The sequence below is a fragment of the Triticum dicoccoides genome, chromosome 5A (assembly GCF_002162155.2).
Source record: "Triticum dicoccoides isolate Atlit2015 ecotype Zavitan chromosome 5A, WEW_v2.0, whole genome shotgun sequence".
NCBI lineage: Eukaryota > Viridiplantae > Streptophyta > Magnoliopsida > Poales > Poaceae > Triticum > Triticum dicoccoides.
This window is the reverse complement of record NC_041388.1, coordinates 458,827,278-458,844,583: the sequence shown is the minus strand read 5'-3', so window position 1 is coordinate 458,844,583 and position 17,306 is coordinate 458,827,278.

Below are 17,306 nucleotides of genomic sequence, written 5' to 3'. Positions count from 1 at the left end.
TTGTTTTTCCTAGTGTTTGTCATGTTCTTTCATGTTGAAGGATTCACAAGGCGATACCGTCATGAGACAATTTGGTCATGTGAAGGCATACACGATGTGCAACACCAACATTTGCGAGAATCTTCTAAAGGTGAACTCCTTCCCTTTGAGCCATCCTCAAATATGCATATTGGATGGGTCACTCTTTCATTGTTGTTTCCTTCTTCTTGTCTACATGTTACATCTATTGGATGGAGGACCGACATTGGAGATGGAACCCATGAACCTTCAAGTTGAGGAGCGCTCAAACTTATTGGATGCACCTTCGAACCTCCACTCATGCCACGACATCGAGCATTGGTGTACCAACACCCCCATATTTGTTGACTGTGTTCACACATGTCATGCTCGATGGAAATATCATACACATGACAAATTTGCATCTTATGCATGGATTGACTCACATCATGATTGCCTTGTTGCATCTTGTCTTCCCATGTCATCCATGATATATGAGCTTGTGCATTTCATTAGCAAATTTGTTGTGATATACCTTGATGGCATATTCATACACCATGATCTTATTGCCTACCATCAATTGCACGATCACATCATATTGAGCATCCATTACCATATTCATGCTATTGATAAACCGTCTCACTATGACATCATTTTGCACCGTGGTTGCATTGATCACATTCACAATACATTTGTGTACACAATGAATGCTTTTGCTCCCATGAATGCTTTGCATACCATTCCATATCTTTTGGATAAGCTTCATGCACCTTGTCATGATCAATCTTGTCGCACGGACTCTTTCTTATTTGATGGACACTTTGTGTGCGCTAACCATTGTATTTCCAAGTGTCGTTTGTGTTTGCTCTTTTTGCATGTATACTACTCCGGCGACACCTTCGAGTACTTGGATTGCGCCGTGTCTTCCTCTTCGTCCAACTACAAGTCCGTCCACGACAACTGTTTCCATGGTGATGAGGTTTTCGATCCGAGGTCGGATCTTTCCCAAGGGAGGGGAGATGATGCGGAGCATCCTACGATCATCCCCATGTACACTCAAGCATACGCCTTTAGACCTAAGGTGAACTCGCTCCTTTCCGAATCTTCCCTTTCCGCATGTAAGACATGGATGCTACTTCAATCGCGGGCCTTGTGCATACTCAACTACACCCGAGGAGTCCAAGGAGAGCCCAAGGACCAAGGCCAAGCGTGCGCGGGAGCGAAGGAAGGAAAAGGAAGAAGAGTTTGCTCCTACAGCAGCCGGACATCCGGCCATGGCCCAGACCTCCGGCCCTTCACGAGCCGCCAGACATCCGGCCCAGGTCCCGGAAATGCAGACACCACCGAACCCGAGAGCAACAAGACCAACCCCGCCAGCCCGGACATCCGGTCCCTCCAGCCTGGACATCCGGCCCTCCGCGAACGCCCAGATATCCAGCCCGTCGCCCGGACATCCGGCCTTCCCTGCCTGCCTGCAGTGCATCTGGGCCGAGGCCCATGTACCCCTTCGCCCGTTAGACTATATATACTCCCCCTCCACCTACGTTTTAGGGTTAGCGTTGTGATAGCTCATTTGAGAGATAGAGCTTCATGAGAGAGACCGCGGCCCCTCTACGGAGAAGATCCACCTTGCATTCAAGACCCCTCACGGGAAGATCCCGTTGTGGATTCAAGACCTCCTCACAGAGAAGAACCGGTTACCTCTTGTATCGTCCGTTGTTGACTTTGGATCTTGTATCTCCCTTTGTGTTCATGGATCTAGCACATGTGTGATCATACTTGTTGGTTTGAGTGTTCTCTTGTGTTCCCCTCGTGATTTTCCCCTTGTTTCCATCCTTGTGTTCTTCGCATTCTTCGCGGGATCCGCTCATTTCATGAAAGCTCGGGCCACTACGGTTCTACCCTGATAGAGGCAAAGGTGTCCCGATATTTCGATGAGATGGTGGCTATCGTTTTCTGTGGGAGTCGACCTTGACGATCCGACTACGAACATGCGAGACGTCGCGCCTTAGCAATCGCTAAACCAACTTCCGAGTGTTATTGACCACGCCGGAGCACGATCAACGTGACCACGAGGGTCTGCTTCCTGCAAGCAAACGAAGAACAAGCAAGAAACTTAGATTGCAATCTGGATATTGCGAATATAAGATGAAAGCTTTATTGATCAAGGTGGGGTTCTATGACGCCTTGGTCTGGTCGTTGAACACAAACGAAGTACGCGAAGTTGCAGCTATGGCGAACTTTTAATAAACAAAACCCAAAGTCTAAACGATGCCCTAAGGGCTGTATATATGGAGGAGAGAGGGGGAATTTCGTGGCCCTTGGTGGAGGGGTCCGAAACCAACCCTAACTCTTGTTTCCCCACACATACGGACTCTAAAAACAGCCTATACTTAAGTACTTCGAAAATACATGGGCCTGGCCCAATAATAAGGTGACGCAGCACCTAAAATAGCCTCTGGACGAAATTTATGAAGTGGCATCTTGTATATTTCGTCCCATGCTTCATGCACTCATTATGGTGGCTTCAAAGTCCTGGAATCATCACTTGTAACTCCGTTCTTGTTCCCCTTGCGCATGCCATCATCTCCATGCTTGAACTTGCTCCAAGGTTCATATTTCTTGTCCAAGCTAGGACCTTCATTTGTAAGCAAGACAAATATATCCAATTTAGGCAGCATCATATTCTCATGAACATTAGAATCGTTACCAAGAAACGAAAGTACCTGTCGGTGTACAAGAGTAGGGGTACGCTAGTATCCCGAACTTGTGCACGGGCAGTCGCAGCATCCCGCGGCAAGACATGCCGGGTGGCCGCCAAGGTCCTCCGTGGTTCCTTTGGAGCCCTTCAAGAACAAAGTGTCCAAGCCAAGAAGACAAGACCCCGGCAAGAGGAGCTTGCCGGGAAGGCGAACAAAAGCATCCCAAGACCCCGGCAAGAGGAGCTTGCCGGGAAGGCCACCCAAGGCATTGCAAGGAACTTGCCGCTGCGCACCACGCGCTCCGGCAAGGCCCGGTGAGCGACAAGCTCTCGGGCGCGACAAGACAACGACCGCGGCAAGGCGCTTGCCGCGGCAAGCCACCTCTCCGAGCCCGCGCTCCAGCACATCCACCAACGTGTTGCTCTGGGGCCCCTCCAGGCGTACGTGGCGGAAGGCTGTGTAGCCAGGGGCGTGCGGTGGCAAACGGCGCTGACAAGATCGCCATCGTGGCGAACGGTGGCGTCCCTAGCGGTCCCTTTTCGCACTGTTTAGGCGACACAGACGGGCATTTAATGCCCTTGTCTCCTGCCGTCAGGGTTAGGTATGATACACTGTAGCAGGTAGCTGTGCCTACCACAGCACCTTTCCATTTTTGCCCTTTACCTCCGTTGCCACCTATCGGTAACCCCTTGAGCATATAAAAGGAGGCCCGTGTGCAACGTAGAGAAGGGTTCGAACACTCATGCTCGGTCTCGCTAGCTGCTGATGTGTACTGTAGCACTCCGCGCTCCCGAGCAAGAAATCAATACAAACCACAAGGCAGGAGCAGGGTTTTACGCATCCGTGCGGCCCGAACCTGGGGAAACAGCTCGCGTGCCTCGCCTTGATCTGCCCTTTGCACGACCTCCGCCCTCACCGAATCGAAAGGGACCCGGCCCGCCGGTCCCATAGGTGTTCGTGGATCAGTCCCCCGACATCTTTGGCGCGCCAGGTAGGGGGCGTAGAGGTTGTGTGAACCAGATCCGGCATTCTCGCGAGCTAGATCTTCATCATCTTCATCAACATGCCGCCGAAGAAGAAGGTTTCGGAGGCGGCTGCTCCGTCCGCGCCGAACCCACCATCGCTGGAGCAAACGGCTGGTGGGGCGGGCGTTGGCGGAAGAACGCGCGTCGACGAGGGAGCTCACGGTGCTGCCAGGTCCAAGGACAAGGCTGCGCTGCCCATCGGCGGCGTAGCCGGCTCCCACATAGACCGGGCGCACTCCAAGACCTCGGTGTGTGTGCATGCACCGCGCCCATCTCAGGAGGCGCGGGACCGGCAGCATCATGGTACTCACAGTACCATGCGTTCGCTAGACCAAGATCGAGCTGGTGGATCTCGGAGCGCTCAGGATCACCATGCACGTCAACTTGCTGGCGCGAGCGAGACACGGTCGCCTGGATGAGGTACTGCTCCTTCTAACGTAGTTAGAAGTCCGAGCATATCCCGCTCCTCGCACCGTTCGCCACCGCCACCCGCCACTGCAGCAGAAGCTTTGGCGCGAGCTCAGCTGCTCCTAGACTACCCTCCAGCAGCGGACAAGATCGACGACTGGAGGGCTACCATCCAGAGTCTCATCGGCTTTGCCAACGGCGACACTCCACGGCAGCCGAGCACGTCGCAGCCGCGGCAAGCCAGCCAGGCACGAGCCGGAGACGACAAGACTGGTGGGGGTGCAACTACTATGCACTCTCCGCCCCGAAGGCCAAGATCGCCGACTCGCCGGATCCACCTCGACAGCGACTCCACCGCGTCGTCAGATCCGCGAGCTCGTCGCGATCAGCGCCAAGTTCTTCAAGAACGACAACAAGAAGACGCTCGTACTCGCATCGAGCGCCGAAGAGAAGCGCGACGTCAATCAGACCAGCGCGCTGGGCCCTCTGTTGACATGCATGCGCCAGGGGAACCAGGAGACTTGCCGTACGCGGTAGGTTGCCCTGCGTTCACTCGTGAGCTGCGGCAAGTCCAGTGGCCCAGCACGAAGAATTTCAAACCAGATGTACCGGAGAAGTACGACGGCAAGTCGCATCCGTCGGAGTTCCTCAGCATCTACACCATCGCGGTGCAGGCTGCCGGGGGGCGAGAAGACAAGATCCTTGCCAACTACTTCCCGTTGGTCCTCAAGCCCAACGTCAGGTCCTGGCTCATGCACTTGCCGGACAACTCCATATCCTCCTGGGCTGATTTATGCCATCAGTTTGTCGGCGCCTTTACAGGCGGCCACAAACCTCATGGCCAAGAGAGTGATCTTCATCTGCTCGTCCAGAAGGAAGGAGAGCCTCTGCGCAAGTACATTCAGAGGGTCAGCCGTGTACAGTATAACATCCCAGACGTCCACCCCGCCGCGGTCATCAGTGCATTCCATCAGAACGTGCGTAACCGCAGGATGCGGGAGGAGATGGCGATGTGCAGGATCAGAGACGTCAGCGAGCTATACGCCCTGGCCGACAAGTGTGCACGCGCTGAGGAAGGGAGGAGACTCCCCGGAGAGAATGCAGGAGCGGGAGGATCTGACAGCGAAGATGCTGCCCCGACAAAGAAAAACCGGCGGCGCAACAGGAAGAAGAAAGGCAAAGAGGTGCTAGTCATTGAGCACTCCGGCAATGAAGGTGGCACCAAGAAGGCTACAGTTGGTATCTCCGGCAAGGAAGTTGCCGCGTGCACCAACTGTCAGGCTGTGGCAGTCGCCGACAAGCAGGACTGATGAGGACATCAATACAATTGTTACACCCACAGCCCCTGCTGCTATACATACTGGACCAATTACTAGAGCTCGTGCACGCCAACTAAATTACCAGGTACTTTCGTTTCTTGGTAATGATTCTAATGTTCATGAGAATATGATGCTGCCTAAATTGGATACATTTGTTTTGCTTACAAATGAAGGGCCTAGCTTGGAGAAGGATGAACACTGGAGCAAGAACAAGAACGGAGTTACAAGTGATGATTTCAGGACTTTGAAGCCACCATAATGGGTGCATGAAGCCTTGGACGAAATATACAAGATGCCACTTCATAAATTTCGTCCTGAGGCTATTTTAGGTGTTGCGTCACCTTATTATTGGGCCAGGCCCATGTAATTTCAAAATACATAAGTATAGGCTATTTTTAGAGTCCGTATGTGTGGGGAAACAAGAGATAGGGTTGATTTCGGACCCCTCCACCAAGGGCCACGAAATTCCCCCCCTCTTCCTCCATATATACAGCCCTTAGGGCATCGTTTAGACTTTGGGTTTTGTTTAGATTAAAAGTTCGCCATAGCTGCAACTTCGCATACTTCGTTTGTGTTCAACGACCAGACAAAGGCGTCACAGAACCCCACCTTGATCAATAAAGCTTTCATCTTATATTCGCAATATCCAGATTGCAATCTCAGTTTCTTGCTTGTTCTTCGTTTGCTCGCAGGAAACAGACCCTCGTGGTCAGGTTGATCGTGCTCCGGCGTGGTCAATAACCTCTTGGAGTTGGTTTAGCGATTGCTAAGGCGCGACGTCCTCGCACGTTCGTAGTCGGATCGTCAAAGTCGACTTCCACCAAAGCGAAATCCACCATCTCATCGAAAGACGGGACACCTTTGCCTCTATCAAGTGGTATCAGATTTCCAGGTTGCTCGGTGAGATTTTACAGTTTTTCGTAGTTTAGATCGAGTCTGTTCTTCATACCTATAGTTCACGAAAAAGCCACAAAAAAAATTAGGGTTAGTTCATCATATCCGAACCAATCTGAGCCTTGCATAATCTTTTTAGGGTTTTGCTTTGTTGAATTTGCGGTTGCATCGTCGTGTCTAGTTGCTGGTCTTAGAGTCTAGTCTTTTAGAGTTTCGAGTTCTGGTCATAAGTTGTCACGCCGCCGCCGCACCATCATCATCGCCCCTGCCATCTACCACCACCGCACCGAATCCGTATCCATATACCACCACCAATCCGTGTCCATATACCACCACCGATCCATATCCATATACTACCACCGCTACCACCACCGCTGCTGATGAGGACATCAATACAATTGTTACACCCACAGCCCCTGCTGCTATACATACTGGACCAATTACTAGAGCTCGTGCACGCCAACTAAATTACCAGGTACTTTCGTTTCTTGGTAATGATTCTAATGTTCATGAGAATATGATGCTGCCTAAATTGGATACATTTGTTTTGCTTACAAATGAAGGGCCTAGCTTGGAGAAGGATGAACATTGGAGCAAGAACAAGCATGGAGATGATGGCATGCGCAAGGGGAACAAGAAGGGAGTTACAAGTGATGATTTCAGGACTTTGAAGCCACCATAATGGGTGCATGAAGCCTTGGACGAAATATACAAGATGCCACTTCATAAATTTCGTCCCGAGGCTATTTTAGGTGCTGCGTCACCTTATTATTGGGCCAGGCCCATGTAATTTCGAAATACATAAGTATAGGCTATTTTTAGAGTCCGTATGTGTGGGGAAACAAGAGATAGGGTTGATTTCGGTCCCCTCCACCAAGGGCCACGAAATTCCCCCCTCTTCCTCCATATATACAGCCCTTAGGGCATCGTTTAGACTTTGGGTTTTGTTTAGATTAAAAGTTCGCCATAGCTGCAACTTCGCGTACTTCGTTTGTGTTCAACGACCAGACAAAGGCGTCACAGAACCCCACCTTGATCAATAAAGCTTTCATCTTATATTTGCAATATCCAGATTGCAATCTCAGTTTCTTGCTTGTTCTTCGTTTGCTCGCAGGAAACAGACCCTCGTGGTCAGGTTGATCGTGCTCCGGCGTGGTCAATAACCTCTCGGAGTTGGTTTAGCGATTGCTAAGGCGCGACGTCCTCGCACGTTCGTAGTCGGATCGTCAAAGTCGACTGCCACCAAAGCGATATCCATCATCTCATCAAAAGACGGGACACCTTTGCCTCTATCAAGTGGTATCAGATTTCCAGGTTGCTCGGTGAGATTTTACAGTTTTTCGTAGTTTAGATCGAGTCTGTTCTTCATACCTATAGTCCACGAAAAAGCCACAAAAAAAATTAGGGTTAGTTCATCATATCCGAACCAATCTGAGCCTTTGCATAATCTTTTTAGGGTTTTGCTTTGTTGAATTTGCGGTTGCATCGTCATGTCTAGTTGCTGGTCTTAGAGTCTAGTCTTTTAGAGTTTCGAGTTCTGGTCATTAGTTGTCACGCCGCCACCGCACCATCATCATCGCCCCTGTCACCTACCACCACCGCTCCGAATCCGTATCCATATACCACCACCAATCCGTATCCATATACCACCACCGATCCATATCCATATATTACCACCGCTGCCATATACCACCACCGCTGCCATATACCACCACCATATATCCACCACCAATCCGAGTTCCTTGCATATTAGGTGTGTTTTCGAGATCCATCTAGTTTCCGATTCGTGTTTCCTTGCCGGAGTAGGTTTCGGAAAAAAAAGAGTCCGGAAACCACGCTCCGTTTAGGCCCAAATTTTTTCGAAAACGCATTTTTCGAAAAAAATTCTGGCTATCCTATTTTTAGGTGTTTCTGAGTGTTTTGAGACAGGTGCCATTATAGGAAGTTTTTTTTGACCCGTTTCCAGTTTTTGGGTCCGGGCAGTCAAAAAAAAAATTGGTCGAAAAAAATTTCGTGCACATCCTGTCAGTTTGAGCTAGGAAGAGTTTTGAGACACTCGCCATTATAGTGATTTTTCGCAAAAAAAAAGCAGCGCAAAAAAAAGAGCGCAAAAAAAAAGAGCGAAAAAAAAATTCCAGAGTGTGCTTTTCCCTTGTTTACGTGCCGCGCCGTGATTTTGTTGGTGTTCTAGGCTCGCGTCTCTAGCACAGTCTAGCCTAGGACCAGCACAGTACCGTCGTTGAGCGTTTATTCAACTTTGCATCTCTGAATTGATTATTGCTGACCCTTTTTGCTACCATATTATAAGCCTTCCCAGCTCCACATACATCTACGTCGTGCGTTTGACTCTCCCTGGTAATCGCTCTATCCAAGCTTTGAGAGTTTTTGACTACAACGGTTGCCGATCACCGCCTGCTGCTAGGTAAGAACTGGTAAGAATTTGAGATTTGCTTGACGGATTTGTGACACCCACCACCACCTCTTGTTAGTAGTCTGTAGGATCATATTCTTGTGTGTTTCTATTGCTGCTAACCATGCCAGGATCACAAGCCGACGAGACTGACTGGGAGAACATGACGAATAAGGATTTGCATGATAAATTTCAGCAAATGATGAGTGAACAGGTGCAAGACGTGCTAAACAGATTTGAATAGGCCATGGAGAATATAGATGGCATGGAGAAGACGTTCGAAACAAAGCTCGATAACAAGTTTAATGAATTGCTCGCGCGTCTTCCACCACCACCACCCGCTGCACCTAACGCACCTCTCCAACAACAACAACAACGACTACCTCCACGTCGCGAAATAGACCTCCACCGAGCGAGCCGTGTTCCTCTTGCGTTTGGCCAAACTGTTGGTGCTGCTGTTGATACTTCTGTGGCTCCTGCTGCTGATGCGGAGGAGGATGATTATGTGGGAGATTACGAGGATGAGGTTGCTCAAAATCAGAACTACGTCCAACCACCAGCACCACCACCAGCAGGTCGACCTCAGGTATATATTCGTAATGGTAGGCCTACACCACCACCTCAGGTACGAGATGATGTCCATATTCCTAAACTGAAATTGAATATTCCACCATTTGAGGGTAGATATGTTCCTGATATATATCTTACTTGGGAGTTAGAAACTGAACAACGTTTTACATGTTTACAATATCCCGAGGAGAGACGGGGTGCTGCTGCTGTTTGTGCTTTCACTAGTTTTGCATGTGTCTGGTGGTCTGAACATTGTAGATTATATCCTATTCCAACTACTTGGGCTGCTTTGAAAACCGCTATGCGTACCGTTGGGTTCCACCATATTATCAACGTGAATTGCTTCAAAAATTGCAGCGTTTAAGACAAGGAAAAAATTCTGTAGAAGAATATTATCAGGAATTACAAACTGGCATGATTCGATGTGGTATTGTTGAGGAGAATGAAGCTATGCTTGCACGTTTTCTGGGTGGATTAAATAGAGAGATTCAGACCATTCTAGAATATAAGGAGTATACTAATATCACTCGTTTATTCCATCTTGCTTGTAAAGCTGAACGTGAAGTGCAGGATCGACAAGCATTGGCGCGAACTAACTTTTCTGTAGGCCGACCTTCATCATGGACACCGCGTGCATCTTCTACTTCAACTGCACCAGCACCTCAATCAGGTGCCTCCTACAGCCGTGATACAAGAAAACAGGAACAACCACCATTATCTGCCAAGAGCGCACCTGCCGGGCCTGCACAGAGTTCTTCTTCTTCCAGGGCATCAACAGGGCACACAAGTGATATTATTTGTCGTCGTTGTAAGGGAGGAGGTCATTATGCGAGAGAATGCAAATCTCCGCGTGTGATGATTGCCACCGAGGGTGGTGGATATGAGTCCGCTAGTGACTATGATGAGGAGACATTGGCTCTTATTACACGTGAAGAACATGGTGGAGATGATTCTGATCATGACACGCAATACATGGCTCCTGAAGACGCTGACAGGTATGAATGTTTAGTTGCTCTACGTGTTTTGAGTGTGCAGGTCACACAAGCTGAGCAAAATCAGAGGCACAATTTGTTCCATACCAAGGGAGTTGTGAAGGAACGTTCTGTGCGCGTCATAATAGACGGAGGGAGCTGCAACAACTTGGCTAGCATGGAGATGGTGGAGAAGCTTTCTCTCACCACAAGACCACATCCACATCCTTACTACATCCAATGGTTCAACAACAGCGGCAAGGTTAAGGTAACACGTACTGTTCATGTGCATTTTAGTATCTCTACATATGCTGATTATGTTGATTGTGATGTGGTACCTATGCAAGCATGTTCCTTATTACTAGGTAGACCATGGCAATTTGATAAAAATTCTGTACACCATGGTAGAAACAATCACTATACTCTTGTTCATAAGGATAAAAATATTACTTTGCTTCCTATGACTCCTGATTCCATTTTGAAAGATGATATTAATAGAGCTAATAAAGCAAAACAGGAGAAGAATAAGAGTGAAAATCAGATTGTGGCAAAAGAATTTGAGCAACAAATGAAGCCTAATAATAAACCATCTAGTGTTGCTTCTGAAATTAAATTGAAAAGTGCATGTTTATTTGCCACCAAATCTGATATTGATGAGCTAGATTTCAGCAAATCTGTTTGCTATGCTTTTGTGTGCAAAGAGGCATTATTTTCATTCGAGGACGTGCCTTCTTCTTTGCCTCCTGCTGTCACTAACATTTTGCAGGAGTTCGCTGACGTTTTTCCACAAGACGTGCCACCGGGATTACTGCCTATTCGAGGGATTGAGCATCAGATTGACTTAATTCCCGGTGCTTCACTGCCAAACCGTGCACCATACCGTACCAATCCAGAGGAGACGAAGGAGATTATGCGTCAAGTACAAGAGCTTCTCGACAAAGGTTATATACGCGAATCCCTTAGTCCTTGTGTTGTTCCTATTATTCTAGTGCCGAAAAAGGATGGTACATGACGTATGTGTGTTGATTGTAGAGGCATTAATAATATTACTATTCGTTATCGTCATCCTATTCCTAGGCTAGATGATATGCTTGATGAATTGAGTGGCTCTACAATATTCTCCAAAGTTGATTTGCGTAGTGGCTACCATCAAATTCGTATGAAATTGGGAGATGAATGGAAAACAGCATTTAAAACTAAGTTTGGATTATATGAGTGGTTAGTCATGCCTTTTGGGTTAACTAATGCACCTAGTACTTTCATGAGATTAATGAACGAAGTTTTACGTGCTTTCATTGGACGATTTGTGGTAGTTTACTTTGATGACATATTGATTTATAGCAGATCTTTGGAAGAGCATGTGGAACATTTACGTGCTGTTTTTATTGCTCTACGTGATGCATGTTTGTTTGGTAACCTTGGGAAGTGCACCTTTTGCACCGACCGAGTATCTTTTCTTGGCTATGTTGTTACTCCATAGGGAATTGAAGTTGATAAAGCCAAGATTGAAGCTATTGAGAGTTGGCCGCAGCCCAAAACGGTCACACAAGTGAGGAGTTTTCTTGGCCTCACTGGATTCTATAGGCGTTTTGTGAGAGATTTCAGCACCATTGCTGCACCTCTCAATGAGCTTACGAAGAAAGATGTGCCTTTTCTTTGGGGTACCGCACAGGAAGAAGCCTTCACGGTATTGAAAGATAAGTTGACACATGCTCCTTTACTCCAACTTCCTGATTTTAATAAGACTTTTGAGCTTGAATGTGATGCTAGTGGAATTGGATTAGGAGGTGTGTTATTACAAGATGGCAAACCTGTTGCATACTTTTCTGAAAAATTGAGTGGGCCTAGTCTGAATTATTTTACTTATGATAAAGAATTATATGCTCTTGTTCGGACTTTAGAAACATGGCAACATTATTTATGGCCCAAAGAATTTGTTATACATTTTGATCATGAATCTTTGAAACATATTAAAAGTCAAGCTAAACTGAATCGTAGACATGCTAAATGGGTTGAATTCATTGAGACTTTCCCTTATGTCATTAAACACAAGAAGGGAAAAGAAAATGTTATTGCGGATGCATTGTCTCGTCGCTATACTATGCTTTCACAACTTGACTTCAAAATATTTGGTTTGGAGACCATCAAAGATCAATATGTGCATGATGCTGATTTTAAAGATGTAATGCAAAATTGTAAAGAAGGAAGAATGTGGAACAAGTTTGTCGTTAACGATGGATTTGTGTTTTGTGCTAACAAGCTATGCATTCCAGCTAGCTCCGTTCGCCTTTTGTTGTTGCAGGAGGCGCATGGAGGAGGATTAATGGGACACTTTGGCGTGAAGAAGACGGAGGACGAACTTGCTACACATTTCTTTTGGCCAAAGATGAGACGGGATGTTGAGCGTTTTATTGCTCGCTGCACTACATGTCAAAAAGCTAAGTCACGACTCAATCCTCATGGTTTATATATGCCTTTGCCTGTACCTAGTGTTCCTTGGGAGGATATATCTATGGACTTTGTTTTAGGTTTACCTCGAACAAAGAAGGGGAGGGATAGCATATTTGTTGTCGTGGATAGATTCTCGAAAATGGCACACTTTATACCATGTCATAAAAGCGATGATGCTGTTAATGTTGCTGATTTGTTCTTTCGTGAAATTATTCGCTTGCATGGTGTGCCAAATACTATTGTTTCAGATCGTGATACTAAATTTCTTAGCCACTTTTGGAGATGTTTATGGGCTAAGTTGGGGACTAAACTGCTTTTTAGTACTACTTGTCACCCCCAAACTGATGGACAAACTGAAGTAGTCAATAGAACGTTGTCTACTATGCTTAGGGCTGTTTTGAAGAATAATAAGAAAATGTGGGAGGAATGCTTGTGATAGAGGCGGGGTGTCCCGATCTTCGATGAGATGATAACTATCGATTTGGTGGAGACGACTTTGACGATCCGACTACAAACGTGCATGACGTTGCGCCTTAGCAATCGCTAAACCAACTCCGAGAGGTTATTGACCACGCCGGAGCACAATCAACCTGACCACGAAGGTCTATTCCTGCAAGCAATCGAAGAACAAGCAAGAATATGATAAAAGCAATCTGAATATTGCGAGTATATATGAAGTATTGATAAAGGTGGGGATCCGTAAGCGGTCTTGGTCTGGTCGTTGGACACAAACGAAGTACACGAAGTTGCAATGGCTAACTTTTAACTAAACAAATCCCAAGGAAAAGCTACTAGATGGATCTACTTATATAGGAGCAAGGGGTGGCGGCCAAGGAGGTGGGAGGACGTCCCAAGGCAGCCTAAAACTAAATCTAGGTCGTACAAGGCCAATGGGCCCAAGTGGAGGTGATGTAACACCTTTGGACTTGTAGTTTGACTCGGATTCTGTTGCAGCATCAGATTGTTTCGTCCACAACTCAACGCCCCGGACGAATTTGAAGGTGATTCCAATTGGGTTGGAAAGTGCACGAAATCTAGTTTCCAACAAAAAAAGAATCACCCAATTCGGAGTCATGTCCTCATCACATTTCTTTTGGCCAAAGATGAGACGGGATGTTGAGCGTTTTATTGCTCGCTGCACTAGATGTCAAAAAGCTAAGTCACGACTCAATCCTCATGGTTTATATATGCCTTTGCCTGTACCTAGTGTTCCTTGGGAGGATATATCTATGGACTTTGTTTTAGGTTTACCTCGAACAAAGAAGGGGAGGGATAGCATATTTGTTGTCGCGGATAGATTCTCGAAAATGGCACACTTTATACCATGTCATAAAAGCGATGATGCTGTTAATGTTGCTGATTTGTTCTTTCGTGAAATTATTCGCTTGCATGGTGTGCCAAATACTATTGTTTCAGATCGTGATACTAAATTTCTTAGCCACTTTTGGAGATGTTTATGGGCTAAGTTGGGGACTAAACTGCTTTTTAGTACTACTTGTCACCCCCAAACTGATGGACAAACTGAAGTAGTCAATAGAACGTTGTCTACTATGCTTAGGGCTGTTTTGAAGAATAATAAGAAAATGTGGGAGGAATGCTTGCCTCAAATTGAATTTGCTTATAATCGTTCATTGCATTCTACTACTAAGATGTGCCCTTTTGAAGTTGTGTATGGTTTCCTACCTCGTGCACCTATTGATTTGTTGCCTCTTCCATCTTCGGAGAAGGTTAATTTTGATGCTAAACAACATGCTGAATTGATTTTAAAAATGCATGAGTTAACTAAGGAAAACATTGAGCGTATGAATGCTAAATATAAACTTGCTGGAGATAAGGGTAGAAAACATGTTGTGTTTGCACCTGGAGATCTTGTTTGGTTACATTTGCGTAAGGATAGATTTCCTGATTTGCGCAAATCAAAGTTAATGCCACGTGCTGATGGTCCCTTTAAGGTGTTAGAGAAAATAAATGATAATGCATATAAACTTGAGCTGCCTGCAGATTTTGGGGTTAGTCCCACTTTTAACATTGTAGATTTGAAGCCTTATTTGGGTGAGGAAGGTGAACTTCCGTCGAGGACGACTTCATTTCAAGAAGGGGAGGATGATGAGGACATCAATAGAATTGTTACACCCACAGCCCCTGCTGCTATACATACTGGACCAATTACTAGAGCTCGTGCACGCCAACTAAATTACCAGGTACTTTCGTTTCTTGGTAATGATTCTAATGTTCATGAGAATATGATGCTGCCTAAATTGGATACATTTGTTTTGCTTACAAATGAAGGGCCTAGCTTGGAGAAGGATGAATACTGGAGCAAGAACAAGAACGGAGTTACAAGTGATGATTTCAGGACTTTGAAGCCACCATAATGGGTGCATGAAGCCTTGGACGAAATATACAAGATGCCACTTCATAAATTTCGTCCCGAGGCTATTTTAGGTGCTGCGTCACCTTATTATTGGGCCAGGCCCATGTAATTTCGAAATACATAAGTATAGGCTATTTTTAGAGTCCGTATGTGTGGGGAAACAAGAGATATGGTTGATTTCGGACCCCTCCACCAAGGGCCACGAAATTCCCCCCCTCTTCCTCCATATATACAGTCCTTAGGGCATCATTTAGACTTTGGGTTTTGTTTAGATTAAAAGTTCGCCATAGCTGCAACTTCGTGTACTTCGTTTGTGTTCAACGACCAGACAAAGGCGTCACAGAACCCCACCTTGATCAATAAAGCTTTCATCTTATATTCGCAATATCCAGATTGCAATCTCAGTTTCTTGCTTGTTCTTCGTTTGCTCGCAGGAAACAGACCCTCGTGGTCAGGTTGATCGTGCTCCGGCGTGGTCAATAACCTCTCGGAGTTGGTTTAGCGATTGCTAAGGCGCGACGTCCTCGCACGTTCGTAGTCGGATCGTCAAAGTCGACTGCCACCAAAGCGATATCCATCATATCATCGAAAGACGGGACACCTTTGCCTCTATCAAGGACAGCTCCGACAAGCAATACTGCAAGATTCACCGTACCAAGGGTCATGACCTCCAGAGTTGCAAGAAGGTCGAACAGCTTGTCCAGCAGCAAAAGGCTGAGTACGAGCGGCGAGACAAGGAGAGGGCCCAAGGTGGCGCTGCAGAATCCGGCAAGAAGCGTGCCGGCCGGGGAGGACGCCGCGGCAATGCCAAGCAGCGGCTAGGAGACAGACCTCCCCGCGGCCGCGACAACGATGAAGACGACGACGACGACGAAGACGTGGATGATGTCGAGACCAGTGAGCAGGAGTTTCAGAAAGCCAAAGAGGTCTTGTGCGTTGACGGCGGTGCCTCTCTGCATACTTCACACCGCCAACTCAAGCAGTGGGTGCGGGAAGTCAACGCAACAGAGCCACCTGTCGAATCACGCAAACTTCTGAAATGGTCCAGCACGCCTATCATCTTCGACATTGAGGACCACCCTGATCGCACAACTGCGGTCGGGTGTTTTCCGATGTTGGTTTCACCAACTATCCGCAACCTCAAGGTCACCAAGATGCTAGTTGACGGCAGGGCCGGCTTGAACCTGATCTCCTCCGCTGTACTCCAGAAACTCCAGATCCCCGACAGCGAGCTCGAAGAAACCGGCACATTCCAAGGAATCAATCCAGGCAGGAGCAAGCCGAAGGGAAATGTCACGCTGCCAGTAACGTTTGGCAGCGAGCTGAACTTCAGGACTGAGAGGGTCACTTTTGACGTTGCCGATATTCCATTGCCTTACAATGGGATACTTGGCCGTCCAGCACTCGCCAAGTTCATGGCAGCCTCTCATTATGCATACAACATGCTGAAGATGCCAGGTCCGATAAGCGTCATTTCTGTCCCCGGCGACAAGAAGGATGCTCTTATCTGTGCCGACAAGATCTACCTGGAAGCAGCAGCCCCAGCAGATCGCAAGCCACTTGCCGCTGAAGCTCCCGGGGGGAAGAAGACCAAGTCCGGCAAGAGTTCTGATGCCCACTCCGGCAAGCGCACCTCTTCGGAGTGTTGCGCTGCCGTCGAGGACGCACCATCGAGCTCCACCGGCAAGTGTAAGAAGACGATGGCAGCTTCGCCAGAGACGAAGAAAGTGTCCGCCAAGGAGGACGGCTGATGAGGACATCAATACCATTGTTACACCCACAGCCCCTACTGCTACATATACGGGACCAATTACTAGAGCTCGCGCACGCCAATTAAATTATCAGGTACTTTCGTTTCTTGGTAATGATTCTAATATTCATGAGAATATGATGCTGCCTAAATTGGATACATTTGTTTTGCTTACAAATGAAGGGCCTAGCTTGGAGAAGGAGGAACATTGGAGCAAGAACAAGCATGGAGATGATGCCATGCGCAAGGGGAACAAGAACGGAGTTACAAGTGATGATTTCAGGACTTTGAAGCCACCATAATGGGTGCATGAAGCCTTGGACGAAATATACAAGATGCCACTTCATAAATTTCGTCCCGAGGCTATTATAGGTGCTGCGTCACCTTTTTATTGGGCCAGGCCCATGTAATTTCGAAATACATAAGTATAGGCTA